The sequence below is a fragment of the Astyanax mexicanus genome, chromosome 1 (genome assembly GCF_023375975.1).
Source record: "Astyanax mexicanus isolate ESR-SI-001 chromosome 1, AstMex3_surface, whole genome shotgun sequence".
Taxonomy (NCBI): domain Eukaryota; kingdom Metazoa; phylum Chordata; class Actinopteri; order Characiformes; family Acestrorhamphidae; genus Astyanax; species Astyanax mexicanus.
In genome coordinates, this window is record NC_064408.1 from 131,202,605 (window position 1) to 131,227,042 (window position 24,438).

The window sequence follows — 24,438 nt, forward strand, 5'->3', positions numbered from 1 at the left end:
AAAAGCAATCTCACAGGTCTATATATTTTCCAAAAATGGTATGTTAGAATGATCACCTCTTCCCCATTTGCTGCTGCCTCTGGCCCTCTTTTTGTGAACTTTTGTGAATTTCAAATGTTTATGAAATAAATATTTTTCAAACAAGTCAATTTGTTTTCTAGTTTAAACAAAACCTCCTACCTGATTGTTTCCAAAACTTATTCCTATTCAACTCTGACATTCATCATCAATTTACCAGAGCCTCTAACTACCTACACCCCGCATTTTGACCTACTTTAGGTCAATTCACAATTTCACACAGAGGTCCTCGTATCTGGAACTGTCTACCACACAACCTGACTCTAATGCTTGTTGATTAGTGAGAAGAGCATGATTTCCTTGAGAGAAGGAAAAAAGGAGATACTGCAGGTCCTTCCTTCCACACGCCATCAGACTGTACAACACACCACTCTCTCAGTAGACACTGGTTTACTATTTTAGTATTTCATGCAAACTTACATACTTACTCAGTATAGCTGTAATGCTTATTGTGTGTAATACCCATTGCACTATGTGTACTGTGATCTCTTTATCACCATTTGTGCAATATGTTTAACATGTGATATTTTCCCACCTTCTTATCTACTATTTATTTGATATTTACTCACTATATATTGTTGCTCTTTGTGCAATAATGATGGTCACTCCCAACATAATCATATCTCCTCTGACCTTATCTTAGCGGCACTAGATGTATATATTTTACCTTTATTGCATATATAAAATAAAGAAAGAAAATACAGGATAAATATATATTTTTTTCCTGTATTTTTTTGGATACATTGTTTTATTATTATTTGTTAATATATTTTCCTGACCTGTTTTTCTGTCCTTTCCTCTGTCCTGCTATAACATTGTAAATTTCCCCATTGTGGGATTAATAAAGGATTATCTTATCTTATCTTATGTATCTTAACATATGATATAGAGGCATGACCTCATCACCGCAGCACCCACCCTGTGCATTTCTGACTTCTATTACCCTTTAGTCTGTTTAGAATAAAGTAACAGAAACACTGACCTGAGAATCTGCAGTTTACAGTGTGAACTCTTCAGTCCAGCAAAGAGCAGCTCCACTCCTGAATCCTGCAGGTCATTGTTACTGAGATCCAGCTCTATCAAGGAATTTTTCAGTTTTAAAACTGATCCCAGACTTTCAAAGGTCTCTACTCCTAGATGACATGAAGTTAGTCTGAAAAACAAGAATGAACAACAGATTTTACTTAAAAATACATATAATACACAATGTTCTATAACAGTGTAAATCATCCTATAAAAGTTTTGATACAGTGAATATATGAAATGACAGAAAATGGCTTAAATTTGTTATGTATACTCCCATTTATGTTAATTAGAGAATTCATCAAAACAAAGGTAGAGTATACAAACACAAACTTATTTGCATAGGGTTCTGATCTAAAATAATGTTTAAATTGATTGGCAAAAAATAGAAACCAAAATTTAATTGTGAACTACAGTGGCTTGCAAAATTTTCATACCCATTAAAACCTCATATTCACATTTGTCACCTTAAAACCACAAGCCTTAAACATTTTATTGATATTTTAAGTGATAGACCAACACAAATTATAATGTAACTGTGAAGTGGAATAAAAATTATTTTTTAGATTTTTTTCAAATAAAGTGTGACATGCAAAAATATTCAGCTTCCTTTACTCTGATACTCTGAGTTAGTTATCAGTGAGTGAGAAGTTCATAAAACAGAAGGTCACATTTAGGCTACTCACTGACCCTCTCACAGTCAGCTTTTATTATGTTGTGATACAGTGGTGTGAAAAAGTGTCTGCCACCTTCATCATTTCTTTTTTTTTCTATGTTTGTCTCGTAAATGTTTCAGATCAAACAAATTTAAATATTAGTCAAAGACAACACAAGTAAACACAAAATGCAGTTTTTAAATAAATTGAATAACTGGTTGTGCCACACATTTAGCAGCAACAACTACAATCAAGTGTTTGCAGTAACTTACAGTGCGCCTTTCACTGCACTGTGAAGGATTTTTTTCCACTCTTCTTTACAGAATTGTTGTAATTCCACCATATTTGAGGATTTTACAGCATAAACCGCATTTTTAAGATCATGCACAGCATATCAATAGGATTCAGGTCAGGACTTTGACTAGGCCACTCCAAACTCTTCACTTTAATTTTCTTCAGACATTCAGAGGTGGACTTGCTGGTGTGTATTGGACCATTGTCCTGCTGCAGAAACCAAGTTCATTTCAGCTTGAGGTCGGACATCAGATGGGCGGACATTTTCATTCAGGATCTTTTGGTAGACAGTAGAACTCATGGTTCCATTTGTCACAGCAAGTTTTCCAGGTCGTGAAGCAACAAAACAGCCCCAAACCATCACCACCATGTTTTACTGTAGGTATGATGTTCTTTTTCTCAAATGCAGTGCTACTTTTATGTTAGCTGTAACGGGACCCACACCTACGACAATGTTCTACTTTTGTTTTTTCAGTTCACAGAGTATTTTCCCAAAAGTCCTGAAGATTATCAAGATGTTTTCTGATACAATTGAGACCTTAATGTTTTCTTCAGCAGTGGTTTTAGTCTTGCCACTCTGCCATTCAGGCCATTTTTACCCTGTGACTTTCTTAAGGTTGAGTCATGAACGCTGACCTTTACTGAGGCAAGTGAGGCCTGCAGTTTTTTGGGTGTTGTTGTGGGGTCTTTTGTGACCCCTTGGATGAGTCTTTGCTGTGCTCTTGAGTTACTTTTGGTCGGCCAGCCATTCTGGAAGTTTGTTTTCTCCATTAGTGAATTATAGTCCTAAAGCTTTAGAAATGAACCTTTTCCAGAATGATAGATCTCAATTACTTTCTTCCACATTTGTTTCCAAAATCCTTGTTGCAGGATGTCTGCCTTTTGAGTAATGTTTGGTCTACTTAGCTTTGTCAGAAAGGTTCTATTTAAGTGATTTCTTGAATAAGAACAGGTGTGGCAGTAATCTTATCTTATCTAATTATTTAACAACTGAATAAAAAGATATTTGCATGCAACATTTTGATGATATTAAGTGAGATATTTTCAGATATGAAAGGCAGGACGTTACAGAATAACAATTAAATGAAAACCAAAATATTTCCATTCAACACATGATCACTCTTTAATGGTGCAGCTACCTGGACATTTCCAACGCATCTCAGCAGAGGCCTGTTTTGACAATTTACCAAGATAGCAATGAATGTCTGACTATTGACGCCTCTCTAGGTTGTATTCAGTCAGAGGAGCTCCTGTGTTTTCTTTTACCAAGATAAACAAGCAATACTCCAGAAATGAACCTGAACACACCTAATTTCCACACCACAAGGCCCATCAGTGTAGATACATTCAGAAGCAATGTTGCCATTTAAACTATGCAGGTGGAAGGAGTAAAAACTGTTGGTGGGGTGTTCTACCACTGCCAGACCCTGCTACAGTGGAGAAATCAGTCAGAAAACACGCTACCAGACGAAGTTCTGCAGACGCTACTTGAGCTTAGCCTGCTAAGAGACCCAGGCCTGCAGCCCGCGGTCTTTCCTGATGCTGGAGCCCAGCGGAAGTGCCATCGCAAGCAGTGTGAGCGAAAGCGGAAGCGCGAAAAGAAAGCCGGGATCCGCGCAAGGCTAAAGGTTAGTCCTAGCCGGCCGGCTATACCATCGCTCTTTCTAGCAAACATCTGTTCCCTCGACAATAAACTGGACTACATCTGACTCCAGCGAACTACCCAGCGTGAGTTCAGAGACTGCTGTGTTTTTGGTTTTTGTGGAATTGTGGCTGAATGACAACATTCCGGACAGCACCATTCAGCTAGCCGGGCTAACCGTGTTCAGAGCGGATAGGAGCGCGGCTCTATCTGGGAAGACCCGCGGTGGAGGCGTGTGTGTTTACATCAACACGGAATGGTGTAACAACGCTGTGACTGTCGCCAAACACTGCTCTCCGCTGGTGGAGTTCCTGATAGTCAAGTGCAGACCTTTTTATTTAGTACGGGAGTTCTCCGCCGTGCTAATAGCAGCTGTTTACATCACACCCAGCGCTAGCATTGGTGCTAATGCTAAAGAGGCTCTGTGTGAACTCTATCGGACTATCAGCGATCTGCAGAACAAACACCCAGACGGACTGTTTATTGTCGCCGGAGATTTCAACCACGCAAATCTCAAGTCAGTGCTCCCTAAATTCCATCAACACGAGAATCCACAGCCACTTCAAGGACACGGGTGATGCACGGCGCATGTGGCAGGGCATCCAGGCAATCACCAACTACAGGACAATGCCACCGTCCTGTGAACGTGATGCCTCCCTCCCTGATGCCCTGAATAACTTTTATGCACGGTTTGAGGCACAAAACACGTTGGTGCCCTAGCCGGACGAGCAGGTGTTGTGCCTGACTGCAGTGGACGTGAGGAACACTCTGCGCAGAGTCAACCCACGAAAAGCTGCAGGACCAGACAACATCCCCGGCAGAGTGCTCAAGGAGTGCGCAGACCAGCTGGCAGATATTCTCACGGACATCTTCAACATCTCCCTGTGCAGCGCCACTGTCCCAACGTGCCTCAAGTCCACCACCATCGTCCCCGTGCCGCAGAAGTCCACAGTGTCCTGCCTCAATGACTACCGTCCCGTTGCACTTACACCAATCATCATGAAGTGCTTCGAGAGGCTAGTCATAAAGAACATCAAAACACAACTGCCCTCTTCCCTGGACCCCCTGCAGTTTGCGTATCGTCCCAATTGCTCCACGGATGATGCCATCACCACCACCCTTCATCTCTCCCTCACCCACCTGGAGAAGAAGGAAACTTATGTCAGAATGCTGTTTATAGACTTCAGTTCAGCATTCAACACCATCATCCCACAGAACCTCATCAGGAAGCTAAGCTCGCTCGGCCTCAACACCCCCCTCTGCAACTGGATCCTGGACTTTCTGACGTGGAGACCCCAGTCAGTCCGGTTCGGGGGCAGCACCTCCAGCACCATCACACTGAACACTGGGGCCCCCCAGGGCAGTGTCCTGAGTCCTCTGCTGTTCACCCTGCTGACTCATGACTGTGCTGCAAAACACAGTTCTTACAGCTTCATCAAGTTCGCCGATTATACAACCGTGCTGGGTCTCATCACCAAAGGCGACGAGTCAGCATACAGAGAGGAGGTGCAGCGGCTGACAGACTGGTGTACAGTCAACAACCTTCACCTGAATGTGGACAAGACAAAGGAAATGGTTGTTGACTTCAGGAGAGCACAACACACCCACTCTCCACTCAACATCGACGGGTCCTCTGTGGAGATTGTTAAGAGCACCAAGTTCCTTGGTGTCCACTTAGCAGATAACCTCACCTGGACCCTGAACATCAGCTCTACAGCCAAGAAAGCCCAGCAGCATCTCTACTTCCTCCGGAAGCTGAGAAAGGCCTGTCTCCCTCCACCCATCCTCACACTCTTCTATAGAGGGACCATTGAGAGCATCCTGAGCAGCTGCATCACTGCCTGGTTTGGGACCTGCACCGTCTCTGAACGCAAGACCCTCCAGCGTATTGAGAGGACAGCTGAGAGGATCATCAGCGTCTCTCTCCCCTCCATCACGGACATTTACACCACCCGCAGCATCCGCAAAGCAACCAGCATTGTGAATGACTCCACCCATCCTTCACACGAACTCTTCTCCCTCCTGCCTTCGGGAAGAAGGTCCAGCACGACCAGATTCTGCAACAGCTTCTACCCTCAAGCCATCAGACTCCTCAACTGCAGAGACTGAACTGATGTTTTTTCTGTACATGCACACACTGTCATTCTACCCCACTTACCCCAGAAAATGGAAAGCATTTGCACAAAAAAACCCTACTACCTCACTGGACTCTATTGCACACTGTGAAATAGAGGTAATTACTACCTCACTGGTCTCAACATTTATTGCAGACTGCATAATTTGCACACTGTCTTGATATTATTATTATTTGTCTTTATTGTGTTGTATTGTCTGTCTGCACTTTTGTACTGTTGCACTTTTGTTCTGTCTACACTGTGTTTATGTGCACCATGGTCCCTGGAGGAACGTTGTTTCGTTTCACTGTGTACTCTGTATATTGCTGAAATGACAATAAAAACCACTTTGACTTTGACTTTTGACATATAGTAAAATACTAAAGAGTGTATTACTCTGCTTTGTGAAAATTCTGGTTGAAGCCACCTCATCAATACGCCGTGCACTCCTAGTATATGACAGACAAACTCTGTTGGACATCGCATCACACAGTAATTTTGGATTTACTGGCTTTATTCCACCGGAGCTGCAACCCATTGTTCGTCAATAGATGTGTATGTGAATTTAAGCACTGATCATGTTGAAAGGCCTCTGCTCATCATTAATAACAGGTGAAAAACTTGATAATCTCTAAATGTGACAGGGCATCTCCAATCATATTAGCCCTTTTTACACATCACCATTCTATGCTCTAGTAGGCACCATTGTGCCAGTTGGTGCTTGAATCCGATGATTGCCGCTTGCGGCTATATTTATTATTCTTTTTCCTCTGAAAAAGCATATCTACAGCCTACACCGTAAGGCCTAGAGACATGAAACTTGGTAGGTATATGTAGTATTAGTGCATCTCGGTGGACAACAGGTGATAGGTCAATAGGTGGCGCTATAAACAAGGAAAGTTCATTTTTCACATTTTGCTCAATAACTCCAGAACCATAAGACCTATGTTCAAAATTCTTTTTTGTTGGATTCCTTGGGTCAAAACCTACAACTTTTCAATTTGGACCATGCACTTCCGTGTATATAGATTTTTTGCTAATTTGCATAATATGCAAAACATACTTTTGCAAACTAGTCCTAGGAATTTTGACCAAACCTGACATGTTTGGTATCAAAATACTCATGAGAGCATGGCTTCAATATTCATCAAAAAAATGTTGAAATTTGTAAACGATATGGCCGCCATATGCAAATTAGTCCTTCCGGATATATGCCCCATTCACTTTAACAGTTAAATTTCTCAGCTGTTTCTCAGCAACCGTGCAACCTAGCAAGCTGAAAATGTGCATGCAGAATCTATCTTACAGCCTCTAAAGGATGTTCAAAGGGCAACTTAATCAATCAAGATGGCTGAACACCATCAGCCAATCAGCATTCAGCAGGCATTTTGGCAGGCTGAATGTTGCCCAATCTGGATGATACTTGGCAATTATGTTCAGGTGGAGACACTGTAGTGACCTGCAAAGTGCTGAAACAATCCAACCACTGGGGGGCGCAGTTCCAAAAAACTAATATATGTCAATCCTACTGTACTATTTTGACATCTAATTGTTTTTGCCATATTTAGTACAGTGGCTCTGACAAATTTCTCAATACAACTATGTTTAAAAAGTGCTTTGTTTATTCATAATTGCTAATTGTTTGAAAATAGCTATATTGAAACTAGTCTCTGGATATTTGACCTATCACCTCCATTTCGGTCTTGTTGCACACTGTAGAGTCTCTAGGTAAAGATTCATTAAAAATATTTGTGAAAATTTCACATACAATAGTGTCCAGGCATCAATTAATCTGTGCGTCCTTGGAATTTCTAACCTAAATTGCTGTAACTCTGCAGTATTTGCTGTAATCTCACAATGTTAAACACTGCTGTACAATATCACTGTGGTGAAGCACCATTTAATTCAGAACTAGATTTACAATAACTTTGTAATAACATGTCATATCAGACAATGCACTCCTTTGTGTTAATTTAAACTTGTTTGGTCAAACCTGTCAGCTTGTTTTGCAAAGGTTAAAAGGTCAATCTGAATACCACTTTGTGAACATTCTGGTTGAAGCCACCTGATCAATACCCATAACACGTAGACACCTTCTGACTAGTTCTAACTCACTTGATGAATATCCTACAAACTTCAATAGACTTGCATGTGATTTTAAGCACTGATCATGTTGAAAGGCCTCTGCTTAACATTAATAACAGGTGAAAAAACTTTTGATAATTTCTAAATGTGACAGGGCATCTCCAATCATATTAGACCTTTTTACACAATTCAATGCTCTAGTTGGCACCATTGTGCCAGTTGGTGCTTGAACCCGATGATTGCCGCTTGCGGCTATATTTATATTTATTATTGCAGTCTCACATACTTTTAGTGTGCAGTTTTAGGGTAATTACGGTAATTCCACCACACCGGACCGCTAGCCTCTATCATTGATTCTATCTGCTGCTACAGGATTATTCGATCAGTGGTGATAATAAAACCAGTGACACCACTTATCATCTACTAACCTTACTTACCTTAGTATCCTCAATATCTTTTAAATGTTAGACACACTGAAATGTGCAGTAGTCTGCTTAACCCCCATTTTTGTAATGTTCTGTCAGTGTGTTAAATTTTTATTCTAAAACTTAATTAGGTGTCCCTGTCTTCTTTTTTCAGGAGTTAACAGCAGCACCTGGAAAAAACATTACTAATGACTGATGAGTTACTGTGTTCTTCTTTATGAGTTACTGCAGATCATGTCACAGTATTATAAAGTGAAACACATGGTAAATAATTACTAATAACTGGAGAGTTACTGCAGATCAGAACACAGAATTACAAATTGAAATATACATGAAAAATAATAATATTAATAATAATAATAATAATAATAATAATAATAACACACATTTAACTTAGCTAATTACACATTTAACCTAGTTAACTAACACACACACACACACTCACACTTTTAACCTAGCTAACTAACACACATTTAAATTAGCTAAAACACATTTAACCTAGCTAACTAACACACATTTAACCTAGCTAACTAACACACATTTAACCTAGCTAACTTAGCTTGCTAAGTAACACACATATATCCTAGCTAACTTAGCTAGCTAACACACATCCTAAAGCTGTTTAACAACACACAAAGAGTCCTCCTCTGATCCAGGGTAAAATAAGCTGGATAATAAGGTCTCAATATTTAGATCAAATATAGAAATATGAAAGAATCAGTCTCTCTAAGACGTCCAGCAGCAGCAGCAGAGAATTTACACAGGGACCAGGAGAGCTGCGGCCGCCGCAGTTACCATAATTACCCTAATAATGCGCAGTAAAATAGGCTCTGTGAGACTGCAAAGGCTGAGGATGCACTTGTATAAGGCTGATACCTAATATTAAAGCAATGTTTTTAAATTATTACAGTATGTCATGTCTGGTGCTGAAAGCACACCTGTGTTCCCCACACTCACCTCTACCTGCGATTTCCAAGCTTCTAACTACAATACCCAGAACGCACCACACCATGACATCACGCTCCCTCCTGATCACATGACACACCGCATGAGTATTGATTACCCCTCAGTATATAAGGACCACGCTCACACCTCACTGAGTAATTGTTTGGTTCATCCTGCATTACAAAGTGTCTTGCCCTCTGTTGTTATTCCGTGTATGATCCTGTTTTTGTGTTTTTCCTACCTTGATTTTTGCCTACGCCTGTGTTTTGGATTTCTGTGTATGACCTGGACTGTGATATTGTTATTGGATTACTGCCTTCTCTGTGATATGACCTGCTCGTGTATGAACCCTAGACTGTCACTTGTTTATGGTATGGTTTCCGTGTGTTATATCTCACTGGTATTGAACCTGCTCGTCTTGACTATCCTTGTACAACCTTGCTCTTTTAATAAAGCTATTAACTTGTATTCGCAAGTATTCCTTGTCTGGCCCTGACATAGTCTTACAGTCATTCTTAGAGTCTTAGATGCCTTCTGAAGAACATTAATTAATGTCTCCTATGCAATAATATTACATTATGTTTTTTTTTACCAAAAAATGGGGGTTAAGCAGAGTAATACACACTGTAGTATTTTACTATATGTTGCTAATATTTGGAAGAAACTGAGGATAATGCTGTAATTAAGGTTACCATTACTACAAATGGTGTCACTTGCTTAATTCAAATATGCCTTTAATATCACCACTGATCAAATAATTGTTTGTGTAGACTGATTTAGATCTATAGTTCCCCAGGTGGCATGTAAGGGTTTTCAGTAGTTAATGTAATCAATGTTGAGCAGTAATTAATAAATAGTTATTATAAAGGAGACATAATTATTAAGTAGTTCACAATGAAATATGTAAGTCTCAGTAATTATTGTGCAGTTAATTGTAAACTACTATACATATTAGTTCAGAGTAATTATTCAGTACTGCCTGGTAATTAATAGAAAATATTTAGGTGTTAATGCAGCATTATTACTTAGTTACTGCTTAGTTCCTGCTTAGGTACCTATAATGTATGGAACACTATTATAAAGTGTTACTGGTTTATGTAAAGCACTTTGAATTGCCTCAGTCGATGACAGGTTCAATACAAATAAGCAAATAAACAACTACAGAATAAACAATTAATTTAACAGTATTCAGTATTTAAGGACATTATTTTAATAAAAATGACTGCATTGTATTTATGTGGATCACTCACCGTGCCTTTTGGCAGTTGCTCAGGGCTGGGACCAGTCTGCTGTAACCTTCAGAAGATGTGTTGATTTTCTTCAAGTCCAGCTCTTCCAGAACTTGATCTGAGGTCAGAAGCATGTAGGCTAGTGCTGAACACTGTCCAAGAGAGAGCTTCTGTCCTGAGTGTTTCTCTGAGTTTAGATACTCCTGAAGCTCTCCGGAGAGAGACTGGTCCTTCATTTCAGACAGACAGAGGAACAGATTGATGGATCTCTCAGTAGAAAGAGATCGGTCATCTTCTTTTTCTTTGATGTATTTCTTGATATATTCTTTGGTTCTCTCTGTGCTGCTGTGTTTAAAAGTCAGAAGACCCTGTAAGAGTCTCTGATTGGTCTGCAGTGAGAGACCCAGCAGGAAACGGAGGAACAAATCCAGGTATCCTTTCTGACTCCTCACAGCTTCATCCACAGCTCCTTTCAGCAGATCGTCCAGTGTAACATTCTTAATCCACTGTCTGTACTGGAGTTTAAAACACGGCAGTTCCTCCAGATTCCCACTCTCGTAGCAGTGAAATACATGAACAGCAGCCAGGAACTCCTGAAAGCTCAGATGAACAAAGCAGTAGACCTTTCTCTGGTAAAGCACACATTCCTCCTTAAAGATCTCAGTAAAGATCCCAGAATACTCAGAGTAAGAGACATCAATCCTGCTCTCTCTCAGGTCCTCTTCGTAGAACATCACATTGCCTTTCATCAGCTGCTTGAAGGCCAGTTCAGCCAGTTTCAGAAGCTCAGTTCTGTTGGATTCCAGCAGGTTTTTAGTATCTTTCTGAAGAGTCTTGTCATATTTCTTCCTCTTTCTGTCCATCTGAATGTTCAGAAAGTGTGCGTACATTTGAGTTAAAGTTTTAGGGATTTCTTTGACTTTGTTCTTGATGAGTTCCTGAAGCACAGTGTAGGTGATCCAGCAGAAGACTGGTATGTAGCACATGATGTAGAGTGTCTTCACCTTTTTAATGTGTGAGATGATTGTGTTAGCTTGTTCTTCATCCTGTATTCTCTTCCTGAAGTACTCCTCCTTCTGCTGGTCTGTGATGAATCCTCGCACTTCTGTTTTTCGGTGGATGTAATCTAGTGGGATCTGATCTGCTGCAGCAGGTCTGGAGGTGACCCAGACAAGAGCAGACTCAAGCAGTGCTCCTGTGATGAGGCTGGTCACCAGAACGTCTACAGTTGCCTTGTCTGTTATAGAGGACATTTTCTTCTGTTCAAAATCCAGAGGCTTCCTGAGCTCATCCAGTCCATCCAAGATAAAAGCACATTTACACTCATCATCAAAAAGCCCAGCTTCTTTCAAATGTTTCAGCTGTGGGTACAGATGAAGAAGAAGTCCTGGAAGGTCATACTCTTCATCCTTTAGAAGATTCAGCTCTCGGAAAGCAATAATAAAAACAAAATCTATGTCTGTATTGGATTTTCCTTCAGCCCAATCCAGAGCAAACTTCTGAACAGAGACGGTTTTCCCAATTCCAGCTATTCCCATTGTGAGCACTTTTTTAATGTTAAAGTCTCCATGGAAAATCTCACTGATCTTAATTCCACTGTCTGTTGATGCATGTGTTGTGGGTCTGGCTTCCATCTGAATCACTTCATGATCTGTATTGACTCCTCCCCTCCAGTCATCCACCACATACAGCTCTGAGTAAATCTTATTCAGGAGAATGTGCTTCCCTATCTTTCCTGTTCCCTCATATAATGTTGCATAGCGATCGATGATGATCCTTTTGAGCTTCTCTTTTTCTGTTTTTCTTACAGCCGCTGTATGATAGAAACAAAAAAAAAGTCAAACACTACACACTATAATTTATAACATTCATACAGACATTGTATGCACTATTAGGGTACATGATATAGTCTCTGTTGCTTCCAGTCTGTGCCTACTCTCATTCTATCAGGAATATTTAATACTATAATAATACTCTATTCTACGAAAAATACTGTATGTTCTCTACCTCAGTAACTGCCGTGATCATGTAGGTTATGAGCTTGCCTACACCTATATGTTATAACAGGTTACATATCTCTGCACCTCTCACCATACACATTCAGATTATACTGTGTCAGTACTGCAGTGTCCTGTCTGTTAAACTGTCTCATGTCTGCTGTATTCACTGTATCTATTGTAGTTTTCTAGGTCTATGTTTGCCTAAGTGGAAACATTAATACTAAATAGAGATGGAACAGATACAATCCAATATCCGTATTGGGTCTGAGATTAAAATATAACAACTAATGTATGTGAAATCAGGAAATGTCAGGAAATGACCCAGGCAGGGAGACGAGGAGACGGACGCAAGTGCAGGGAGGGTGAAATAAATAATAATAATTTAATAAATAAATAACAAGTAAACAAGGAACAAGTAAACACGTATATATACAAGGAACAAGGGAGTGAACCAAATAAATGAAACTAGAAAAACAAATAACCAAAAACCAAAACAAACCAGTGAAACTTGAGAACATAAACTAAACAAACAAGAAGTACTAATGATATAAACAAACGGGGAGTAAATAAACAAAGAACAAACGAGGGACTAAATAAATACAAAACTAAACTGGGCAGGGATATATATATATATATACAAGGAAACCAACAAGGATCTAAACTAGACAGGAAATAACTAAACTAGACAAGAATGAATAAACTAAACAGGGCAAGGAGAAAACAACGGAAAATAACAGGGAACTAGAAATAAACAAGAAGATATAAACAAGGAGCTAGGGCTAAGGCTGTAATAACAAAGAGACACGGAGAGACAAACAACAGGGGTTAATGCAAAGACCGTCGGAGGACAAGTGACAGAGGAGGGCTATTTAACCAAATAGAACACACACACTAGAATAGGAAACACCTGGGGAAGGGGCGGAGCTACAAATGAGAAACACGTGGTGGAAAACTACTGACAGGAGACACAGAGGGGCACAGGTCACGTGGGAATAACACACAGAGACATGAGACAAGACCAGGACGTGACAGCTTTCTGTTTGCCTGGATCAAACTTGCAAAAACAGAAACCCTAAGACTATTTTTTTTAACTAATTATGGGTGTTTTAGGTGTACAGTGAAATAAACCAGCGTGTCACTTCCCATTCCCTGTAAGAGCGAGGTGTGCTCTGACTTTTTTCTGACCTGTGTTTTCCATTGCTAAGGTAGCAATAAGCCAGAAATTTACCTCACTGGTGTAAATTTACCTCATTAGTGTAGATTACGCCCATTGGGGAAGATTTAGAGTGGTATGAAACAGTTTGGGCACCACTGATCATTTTCATGACTTTCCTTTATAAATCATTTATATATCACACAGTGATATTTGAGACGTGAAATGAGGTTTTTAATAAATACTACCAAACCAATGCCACCTCACAGACATCATGACTGGTGTTTTAGAGCTCACTGAAGGTGCTTGGTGAATGAATGGCAACTTTTCCACTACTAGGTGGAAATACAAATACTGTGTCATGCCATACATATTCCGTAATCCTCCACTGATCTTCCTAGCATTAATCAGTGATGCTCTTTGTGGCTTGGGTATGATACTGTTACGGTTTAGTGGGGGGAGGTGGACTCAAATGCAGAGTTATTTTATTTGTTAATTTAATTTTTTTTTGCTTATTTATTATTTATTGGTAATATTATATTTGATATATATAGTGTGTGCAGTTGGTTTGGTGTATCTGTGATGAAGTGCTTGAACCGGGATTTGAACTCCCAACCTTTGGAACTCCAGACGGGTGTGCTACCACTGCACTACTCAGAGTGTGTGCAGTGGCTTTGGATGAGGGCCTTAAATGTGGCAGTGAAGAAAAAGGGCGGGAAAATCAAACAAAGGATCTGCTGCCACATGGCATGGCTCAAACAAAGGAAATGAAATCAAACTTTAAGAAACTTAGGAAAGACTTCTTGAAAACCAAAAGTTCAAAAATAAACTGGAGATCTTTTCTCTCTCTTTTTGTGGCTTCTTTTAAGATCTCTCTTTTTGTGAGCCTTTGTTTCTTTTGAGATCTCCTTTTTTTTTTTTTTTTTTTTTTTTTTTGTGAGCCTTTATTTCTTTTAAGATTTTTTTTTTGTGGCTTCTTTTACGATCTCTTTTTTTTGTGAGCCTTTGTTTCTTTTTGGATCTCTTCTTTTCTTTGTGGCTTCTTTTAAGAGTTCTTTTCTTTCTAATCTCTTTTCTTCAATACCCACTGTTACCGGTCACCCCTCTACAAAGGTGTGACGGTGAACTGAGGTTTGGCTGGGGTTTTTAAGCTGTGTTCACAGCTGAGCCTGATCTGAACTAATTACCGCTGGGGATTCTGGGACTTGGAGTTTTTTGCCCCAGATCCACCAGCTCTTCCACCGCAGTGTCCAGGCCCTCTGCTGGTGGTTGGCGGCACATGCCGCTTTCTTACAGTACCCCCCCCTCTAGGGGCGGCACCTGACGACCCCAAGCCAGCAGCACGATCACGCTGGAAATCCCGGATCAGAGCCGGGTCAAGGATTCGGTTCCGAGGGACCCACGAACGTTCCTCCGGCCCGTAACCCTCCCAGTCAACAAGATACTGGGTGCTGCCCCGGACCTTACGCACGTCCAGCAAACGCCGAACTGTGAACGCAGGAAAACCGCCCACAAGACGTGGGGGAGGGGGTCGAGTTCCAGGTGAGGGGGCTCCACACACAAATGGACGTAGGTGGGACACGTGGAATGTCGGGTGCACTTTCATGGTAGACGGAAGTTGCAACAGATATGAGACCGGATTTACCCTCCTCAAGATCTTAAAGGGGCCCACAAATTTGGGTGCCAGTTTATGCGAGACTCCTCGCAGCGGAAGGTCCCTGGTGGACAGCCACACACGTTGACCCACACGAAACTGTGGGGCACGGCTCCTTTTACGATCTGCGACCCGTTTCCTGGCCTTTGAGGTCGCCTGCAAGGTGGCGCTTGCCTTCTGCCAGGCCCTGCGACACCGACGGACATACTGCTCAGCAGAGGATACACCCACTTCCCTCTCCTGTTCCACAAACAGCGGAGGGGAGAACCCGAATTGGCATTCAAAGGGTGACATACCCAAGGATGAATGCCACAGGGTGTTGTGGGCATACTCTGCCCAGAGCAGTTGGTCGGTCCAGGAAGTCTGGTTGCCTGCAGTGAGGCAACACAGCAGTTGGCCAAGGTCTTGATTTACCCGCTCGGTTTGCCCATTCGACTCCGGATGGAAACCGGAAGTGAGACTCACTGTGGCTCCCATCAGCTTGCAAAAGGCCTTCCAAAACCGGCTGGCGAACTGGGGCCCCCGGTCTGACACAAGATCCTGGGGCATGCCGTGTAATCTCACCACGTGTTGTAGAAGTAGATCCGCAGTTTCCTTGGCAGAGGGGAGTTTGGGCAGCGCCACAAACTTGCATGCCTTGGAAAAGCGGTCCACAAGCACCATTACAACCGTGTTGCCCTTTGATGGTGGAAGACCCGTCACAAAGTCCAGTGATACATGGGACCATGGACGGGATGGGATCGGTAATGGGTGTAGGAGACCGGGCGGTCGGGACCTGGGTGCCTTGTTCTTTTGGCATACCTCACAAGAAGCCACGAAAGCACGAGTGTCTTTGTCCATCCCTGGCCACCAGAAGCGCCTTCGGAGGAACTCCGTAGTTCGGACTGCCCCGGGATGGCCAGAAAAAGAGGAGGAATGTCCCCATTGCAGGAGCTGCTGGCGGACGGCCAATGGCACATACTGGCGACCAGGGGGGCCACCTCCTGGGTCAGGCTCCTGTTGGAGGGCTCGTGCAATGGACTCCTCAATACCCCAGCGGAGGGGGGCAACTATTTTGGAGGCAGGGACAACTGATTCAGGGGCTGGCTCAGGTCCAGGAGGGACCCAACATCTAGACAGGGCATCAGGCTTGGTATTTTTGGAACCTGGCCTATAGGACAGAACAAAATGGAAGCGACCAAAGAATAGAGCCCACCGGGCCTGACGTGGGTTTAATCGTTTGGCCTGCTGTATATAGGCCAGGTTTTTGTGATCTGTCCACACCAAAAATGGATGTTTGGCCCCTTCGAGCCAGTGCCTCCATTCTTCCAGGGCCAACTTCACTGCCAGGAGCTCCCTGTCTCCAATAGAATAGTTGCGCTCCGCTGGGGTAAGCCTGTGAGAGTAAAACGCACAGGGGTGTAGTTTCTTTGTTGGCCCTTGGCGTTGGGAGAGTACCGCTCCCACACCTACATCTGAAGCGTCGACCTCAACGATAAATGGTTCATTGGGGTCCGGCAGTTGTAAAACTGGTGGTGAGGTTAGCCTAGCCTTGATTTCTTCAAAGGCTTTCTGAGCCTCCGCTGTCCAGCGAAAGGGCCCTGGGGTTTTTCGGGTTAAGGCAGTAAGGGGTGCTGCCACCGTGCTGAATTGACGCACGAAACGCCGAAAAAAGTTGGCGAACCCCAGGAAAGACTGGACCTGCCTAAGAGTGGAAGGGCGCGGCCAGTCTTTGACAGCCTTGATCTTGGCTGGATCCATGCGAAGGGTGCCTTTGGATACCACGAACCCCAAGAACGATACGGTCTCTGAATGGAACACAGACTTCTCGAGTTTTATAAATAGACGGTTCTCCAAGAGCAACTGGAGAACCCGTCGGACATGTCCTATGTGTTCCTCTAGTGACCGGCTGTAAATCAATATGTCGTCAAGGTAGACATATGCATATTGGTCCAAGGCCTCCCGCAGTACATCATTAATGAAGCGTTGGAACACTGCGGGGGCGTTCATGAGACCAAAGGGCATTACACGGTACTCGTAGTGCCCTGTTGGGGTAATGAAGGCCGTTTTCCATTCATCCCCCTGCCGTATGCGAACCAAGTTGTAGGCACTGCGCAGGTCCAATTTGGTAAAAATTGAGGCCTGCTGCAGTGCCTCAAAAGCTGTCTGCATTAAGGGAAGGGGGTAACGGTCCTTCACAGTAATGGCATTCAGTCCTCTGTAATCTATGCAGGGACGAAGTCCACCATCTTTTTTCCCCACAAAAAAGAATCCAGCCCCTGCTGGTGATGAGGAAGGCCGTATGAAGCCTGACTCCAAGGCTTCACGAATGTAGGTGTCCATGGCAGCACGCTCGGGAGGAGCGAGTGCAAACAATCGACCCCTGGGTGGAGTTGTGCCTGGTAAAAGGTCAATTGCACAGTCGTATGGCCTGTGTGGGGGCAGGACCTGGGACTGTTCTTTTCTGAACACCTCACAGAGGTCCCTATATTCCTTAGGAACTCTGTCTAGGTGAGGTATGGGCATTTCCTTTGGTGGAACTGCCCGAGGAAGTGCTTTATTGAGCTTTAAACAGTTCCCCTGACAAAATGGGCCCCAAGCATAGACTGAGTGGGTTGACCAGTCTATACGCGGGTTGTGAAGCTCTAACCAGGGATACCCAAGCACCAGCCTCAGGTGGGGAGCCTGAGTCAGGTACAATTCCACCTGTTCCATGTGGGCCCCCACCTGAAGGATTATTGGTTTGGTGCGATGGGTCACAGGGCCGGAGCCTACAACCCTCCCGTCTATAGCGAGGACAGGTAGCGGACGCTCTAAAGGCTCGACTGGGAGGCCCAAACTAGCTGCAAGGGAGGTGTCAATGAAACTTCCTGCAGCCCCAGAGTCTATAAAGGCTGTTAGTGAGGTATGTTGTTGAGGGGGCCAGGCTAATTTTACAAAGAGATGCAGTCCTGATATGGGGGATACCACAGGGTCTAAGGCCGATTCCCCCGCCCGGGTTAGACCCTGCCGTTTCCCAATCTGCGAGGAGCTGTTTTAAAGCCTTCGCCTGCTGTCTGAATAGGTAAACGGGCACCTCCCAGCTGCATGGGTTCGGGTGCATCTTGCGGAGATACACCTTGGATGGAGTCACCCGACCAGTGGTGCCCAAAACCTGGGGCACGAGTACTCCGAGCCCTTTCCCGAGCTCTCTGACGCATGCGGTTGTCCAGGCAGATGCATACATCATACAGCTCGGTTAAGGTGGAGGGAAGATCTCGAGTGGCCAGCTCGTCTTTAATTCTACTATTTAGGCCCCGCTGGAAGATAGCTGCCAAGGCTTCTTGACCCCACGCACTTTCAGCTGCCAGGGTGCGGAACTCAATGGTGTATTCCGCCACTGAGCGTGCACCCTGCGTAAGGTCTAGCAACCTGGGCCCTGCCTCCTTTCCTCCCAAGGGTTGGTAGAACGTCTGGCGTAAGGCCTTGGTAAAAGCCTGGACTGTGGCACAGGCGCTGTTCTCTCGGCGACCGGCAGCTGATGTCTGTGCAGAGTCTTGTCTCGTGTTTTATGTATTGTTTTGTTTTTTAAATGGTTTTGTTTGTTTTATAAACACGCCTAGCGTAATCTGACTGGGCTGCACACGATGGAGTTCTTTTATCTAGTATTTGTGGCAGCTTTTATTAATCTATTTCTCTGCAATCATGCTCAACCCCAAACAAACAGACTGAAGTACACGAGGGAGTTTCTTATTGGATTACAATGGGCTAAAGTTACGGTGGATACTCATCTGGACACCTCAGCCTCTGAAAAAACATCTCCTTCAACTGTGAGGAACCAGACGGACATTCACGCTGCCCTTAAGGATCTTCAGGATCAGAGATCACATCGTGGGCCTTCTAGGCCGATTAGGAAGCGGGGAAGGAAGGGCGGCGTGCGCCAACGCGTGAAAACATTACAGCGGAAAAAACGCTTGCCCTTACCCACTGTAATTTTTGCGAATGTTCAGTCGTTAAGGAATAAGTTGGATGAATTGCAAGCTAACGTTAGTCATCTCTCCGAGTACAAGAATGCATGTCTGATGGCATTCACAGAGACCTGGCTCACCTCTTCCGACTCGGATGCATCCTTGGATATAAATGGATTTGGAGCTCCTGTACGAATGGATCGGGACAGTGAGGTAACAGGGAAGGCGCGGGGAGGTGGAGTATGTTTGTACGTGAACCGCAGATGGTGTAGTAACATTACAGTACGGGAGCGGCTTTGTTCACCTGATATTGAACTGCTTTCTGTGTCGTTAAGACCCCTATATCTGCCTAGGGAATTCCCACAGATATTTGTTAGCGTTGTTTATATACATCCTCAAGCTAATGTCCAGATTGCAACTGAAAATATGGCCAGAGTTCTTCACAGACTACAGTCAATATCTCCTGACGCTCCAAATATAATCTTAGGGGATTTTAATCACTGTAGTCTAAAGAAGACAATGAGTAGCTTCTATCAGTATGTAACCTGTTGTACCCGTCAAAACAAAATCTTGGACCTCTGTTATGGATCTATCAAAGACGCTTTTAAATCGATTGCTTATCCACCGTTGGGGTCTTCTGACCATAACACAGTATATCTTCTCCCTAAGTACAAATCTGTGCTGAGGAGGGAGAAGATGCAAAAAAGGTGTGTTCAGGTCTGGACTGAGGACAGTATTTTAACCTTGCAAGGATGTTTCGATTGTACAGATTGGACTGCCTTTCAGGAGTCTACGGACTGCATTAATGAACTCACTGATGTGGTTTGTGATTATGTTACCTTCTGTACGAACTGTATAATCCCTACTAAGGAAGTAAGGGTATTCCCTAATAATAAGCCATGGATTTCTCGTGACTCAAAGGTTCTTTTAAATAGGAAGAAAGAGGCATTCAGAGAAGGAAGGATAGATGAAGTAAGGGAATTAAAAAATGCAGTAAGATCACAAATGAAGAAAGATAAGTTGAGATATAAGAGTAAGATTGAGGGGGAGCTCTCTGGTAACAATTTGAAGACAGCCTGGCAGGGGATGAAAAAAATCATTGGACAAAATGAGACAAAAGTGAGGGCAGTGACACTGGAAGGTTTTAATTCTGATATTGGTCTAGCAGATGCACTGAATGATTTTTATACACGATTTGACACCAATGATTTTATTTCTGAGATAAGTACTGCAATGGAAAGGACAAGGTCCAGCAAGGCAGTGGGCCTCAATGTGGCACATGTCAGAAAAGTTTTCCAGCAAGTAAATGTTAGGAAAAGCCCTGGCCCAGACAAGGTGTGTGGAAGGTTGCTAAAAACATGTGCAGACCAATTGTGTGGTATATTTCATTACATTTTTTCGCAGTCTTTGCGCTTGCAAAAGGTCCCAGATACCTGGAAACACTCTATAATCGTCCCATTAGCAAAAATTAACACTCCAAAAGTACTTAATGATTTTAGACCAATTGCATTGACCTCTTTAATCATGAAATGTTTTGAAAAGCTGGTTAAGAATGAAATTTTGGCACAGGTCGAGGATAAGTTAGATCCCCTACAGTTTGCATACAGGGCTGGTAGAGGTGTAGAAGATGCCTCCTTAACACTACTTAACCTTCTGTATAAACACCTTGAGGTACCTGGATCTCATGCAAGACTTTTATTTATTGACTTCTCTTCAGCTTTTAATACAATTCAGCCTCATATCTTAGCACGGAAATTAACGTCCTTTTTTAATTTGGATCAAAATATTGTTGGCTGGATATTAGATTTCTTAACCTGTAGGTCACAATGTGTAAAGGTCAATGATGTTTTTTCAAAACGGCTGCGTTCTTCAACAGGTTCTCCTCAAGGATGCTGTCTGTCTCCTCTCCTCTATATTATGTACACCAATGAGTGTCAGAGTAAATATGAGAATAGACACATTTTAAAGTTTGCGGATGACACAGTAATCGTAAGTCTTCTAGGGAGCCAGGAGAATGATCATGGGGCTATTGTTCAGGACTTTGTGACATGGTGTGAACAGTCTAACTTACACCTGAATGTAAAGAAAACAAAGGACATGGCTATTGATTTTAGAAAAGCCCAACATAGCCCCAAGAAAACCTTAATTAAAGGCTGCGAAATTGAATTGGTAGGAAGCTATAAATATCTTGGTATGTTTATAGATGACAAATTGTGTTTTGATAGAAATGCAGATTTTATTGTTAAGAAGGTTCAACAGCGTTTGTTTTTCCTAAGGAAAATGAATTCTTTTAATGTATGTACTTATATGATGACACTTTTTTACCGGAGTTTTATTGAATCTATCTTAACCTTCTGTATTGTGGCCTGGTATGGCAATCTGAGCATGATGAATAGAAATAGACTAAATAGCTTGGTTAAGATAGCCGGTAAAATTACTGGAGCACAACAGATTCAGCTCTGTGAGCTCTATCAAAAGCAGACTCTGAGGAAAGCTGAAGCTATATTGTCCTGTCCAGACCATCCCCTGCTAGTGGAGTTTGAAATGCTTCCGTCTGGCAGGAGGTTTAGAGCACAGGCTGGTAGGACTAAACGAAGTAGGGTCTTCTTTACTTCCACAGCCATTAGCCTGTTGAACTCAAAAACTACTTTTCTGTACAATGACATGTTTGATTTGACTTGATTCTATTTTATTCATTAATCCTGGGGGTTGGGGTACAGTACAGTTTCATGTGGGATTGTGCAATTATTTTGTGTTCATGTTGTATGTGTAAATGTTGTGTGTATTGCTCAGTTGTTTATGCTGCAAACCAAATTTCCCCTGTGAGGGACAATAAACCGAAACTAAACTAAAACTAAACTAAACACTCGGGGGAGTTTTGCTCCCATAGAGCTGTGGCCCATGCCAGAGCCCTGTCTGTGAGCAAGGACACCATGAAGGCTACTTTAGAGCGCTCAGTGGGGAACCGAGAGGGTTGCTGCTCAAACACTAGATTGCACTGTAGCAGGAACCCTCTGCATTTATCTGATTCCCCTGAATAACGTTCTGGAGTAGCCACCTGGGCATCATGTCCAGCTACAGCCACCTCGGGGATAGGAGGAGACAGGGTAGGTTGTGCAGGCTGTGCAGCATCTGGGTTACTGGCCTGGTTCTGAATCAACAGGGCAAGTTGCTGTGTGATCTCAAGCAGCAGCTGCTCATGGCGACCAATGGCTGCCCCCTGGTGCTGCACAGCCTCTTTGAGAGATCCCAACTCTGCTGGGTCCATTTTAATGGTCACACCTTCTGTTACGGTTTAGTGGGGGGAGGTGGACTCAAATGCAGAGTTATTTTATTTGTTAATTTAATTTTTTTTTGCTTATTTATTATTTATTGGTAATATTATATTTGATATATATAGTGTGTGCAGTTGGTTTGGTGTATCTGTGATGAAGTGCTTGAACCGGGATTTGAACTCCCAACCTTTGGAACTCCAGACGGGTGTGCTACCACTGCACTACTCAGAGTGTGTGCAGTGGCTTTGGATGAGGGCCTTAAATGTGGCAGTGAAGAAAAAGGGCGGGAAAATCAAACAAAGGATCTGCTGCCACATGGCATGGCTCAAACAAAGGAAATGAAATCAAACTTTAAGAAACTTAGGAAAGACTTCTTGAAAACCAAAAGTTCAAAAATAAACTGGAGATCTTTTCTCTCTCTTTTTGTGGCTTCTTTTAAGATCTCTCTTTTTGTGAGCCTTTGTTTCTTTTGAGATCTCCTTTTTTTTTTTTTTTTTTTTTTTTTTTTGTGAGCCTTTATTTCTTTTAAGATTTTTTTTTTGTGGCTTCTTTTACGATCTCTTTTTTTTGTGAGCCTTTGTTTCTTTTTGGATCTCTTCTTTTCTTTGTGGCTTCTTTTAAGAGTTCTTTTCTTTCTAATCTCTTTTCTTCAATACCCACTGTTACCGGTCACCCCTCTACAAAGGTGTGACGGTGAACTGAGGTCTGGCTGGGGTTTTTAAGCTGTGTTCACAGCTGAGCCTGATCTGAACTAATTACCGCTGGGGATTCTGGGACTTGGAGTTTTTTGCCCCAGATCCACCAGCTCTTCCACCGCAGTGTCCAGGCCCTCTGCTGGTGGTTGGCGGCACATGCCGCTTTCTTACAGATACTATATACAGTATAAAGAAAAAGTGTCTGGAACATGTCAGTAATGTGGTGAGGGTGAGCCTTCTGGTCGGCAAGATGCAGAATAAACTACATTTCTAAGCCAACTGGATTGATTATCTGCTTCTATTAATAATATTTCAAAAACTTAATTTACATATTTAAAGAGGTACTGAGCTACAATAGTAATGCATTTCTTATCTTGCAAACCACACTGCAAACACAAATGCAAATACCTGTTTTATACAAGCTATGGTGTTTAAAGTTAATTGTTATTTATGTCAACCCATGATATTGAATGACATAAATGATTACCAGATTAGCTGCATCACCTGTAGTGGAGGATCCTGCAGTCTTTCCCATTACCTCTTCTCCACTGTCTCTTCCTGAGAGATTGAACAGAATAAGGAATATAAAAATCAGGTCAGGCTTTTTTTATAATTTTTAAAATTTCTCCCAAAATTATAAGGCCAATTACCCAACCCGCTCATTGGGACTACACTTATCACTACTAATGCCCCCAACACCAGCAGGGTGAAGACTAGCACATGTCTCCTCCTATACATGTGAAGTCAGACTACGCCTTCGCCTCTTTATTAATCCCATTTAAAACTGGCTGCTGACGGCGAGCTGCATGACCGAGATTCAAACCAGCAACTCTCAGATCATGGCAGCAGAGCATGAATCAGCTGGACCACTCAGAGCCACACTAATCTGATCAGGCTAGATGGCTTATTATCCTCCGAATTACATAAACTTTGAAGTATATCACTGAAATCCCTGCTGATTAATCGTGCCCAAGTAGCCATTTCCCTCCATGGTGTTGTGTGTTATAAGGTATCAGGTTTACATAGGGAGCTGTTTAATTAATTTTTTTGTGAGTACTATTTTCTCATACTTGTCCTTGGATATTCAACATGGCACCACATGGCAAGAAACTCTCTGAGGATGTGAGAAACAGAATTGTTGTTCTCCGCTGTAAAGTTGCTCTAGACTATGAGACAATTGATAACACCCTGAAACTGAGATACAGCTTGATGGTCAAGGTCATACAGCAGTTTTCCAGGACAGG

At 42.6% G+C, this 24,438-nt stretch overlaps 1 pseudogene; it reads right to left on the reverse strand.

The window, feature by feature from the left end:
- Positions 1-19,502, reverse strand: part of LOC111197508 (uncharacterized) — a 68,991-nt pseudogene extending 49,489 nt beyond the window's left edge.
- Positions 19,503-24,438: the final 4,936 nt, after the last annotated feature.